The following is a 1,129-nucleotide window of genomic DNA, read 5'->3' as shown; positions in this document are numbered from 1 at the left end:
TGGAACGTTTTCTAGAAACGGAACTATGAGACGGGACGTTGGGACTTTGAAGAAGTTCGGCCGGTGCGAAAAGACCGAAAAGGTTTTTTCGAGTTATCTCGCTTAAAAGTGTTACAAGGTAGGAATATATTTGCATAAATGGACGTATCTCGACGTTTTACGTCGGGATTAAGCGTTTATTTGGTCGGTGGAACGTTTTCTAGAAACGGAACTATGCGACGGGACGTTGGGACTTTGAAGAAGTTCGGCCGGTGCGAAAAGACCGAAAAGGTTTTTTCGAGTTATCTCGCTTAAAAGTGTTACAAGGTAGGAATATATTTGCATAAATGGACGTATCTCGACGTTTTACGTCGGGATTAAGCGTTTATTTGGTCGCTGGAACGTTTTCTAGAAACGGAACTATGCGACGGGACGTTGGGACTTTGAAGAAGTTCGGCCGGTGCGAAAAGACCGAAAAGGTTTTTTCGAGTTATCTCGCTTAAAAGTGTTACAAGGTAGGAATATATTTGCATAAATGGACGTATCTCGACGTTTTACGTCGGGATTAAGCGTTTATTTGGTCGCTGGAACGTTTTCTAGAAACGGAACTATGCGACGGGACGTTGGGACTTTGAAGAAGTTCGGCCGGTGCGAAAAGACCGAAAAGGTTTTTTCGAGTTATCTCGCTTAAAAGTGTTACAAGGTAGGAATATATTTGCATAAATGGACGTATCTCGACGTTTTACGTCGGGATTAAGCGTTTATTTGGTCGCTGGAACGTTTTCTAGAAACGGAACTATGCGACGGGACGTTGGGACTTTGAAGAAGTTCGGCCGGTGCGAAAGGACCGAAAAGGTTTTTTCGAGTTATCTCGCTTAAAAGTGTTACAAGGTAGGAATATTTTTGCATAAATGGACGTATCTCGACGTTTTACGTCGGGATTAAGCGTTTATTTGGTCGCTGGAACGTTTTCTAGAAACGGAACTATGCGACGGGACGTTGGGACTTTGAAGAAGTTCGGCCGGTGCGAAAAGACCGAAAAGGTTTTTTCGAGTTATCTCGCTTAAAAGTGTTACAAGGTAGGAATATTTTTGCATAAATCGACGTATCTCGACGTTTTACGTCGGGATTAAGCGTTTATGTCGTCCCC

Source organism: Bombus affinis, unplaced genomic scaffold (assembly GCF_024516045.1).
Source record: "Bombus affinis isolate iyBomAffi1 unplaced genomic scaffold, iyBomAffi1.2 ctg00000473.1, whole genome shotgun sequence".
Lineage (NCBI taxonomy): Eukaryota > Metazoa > Arthropoda > Insecta > Hymenoptera > Apidae > Bombus > Bombus affinis.
The sequence above is the reverse complement of the archived record's forward strand: the minus strand, read 5'-3'. Positions refer to the sequence as shown.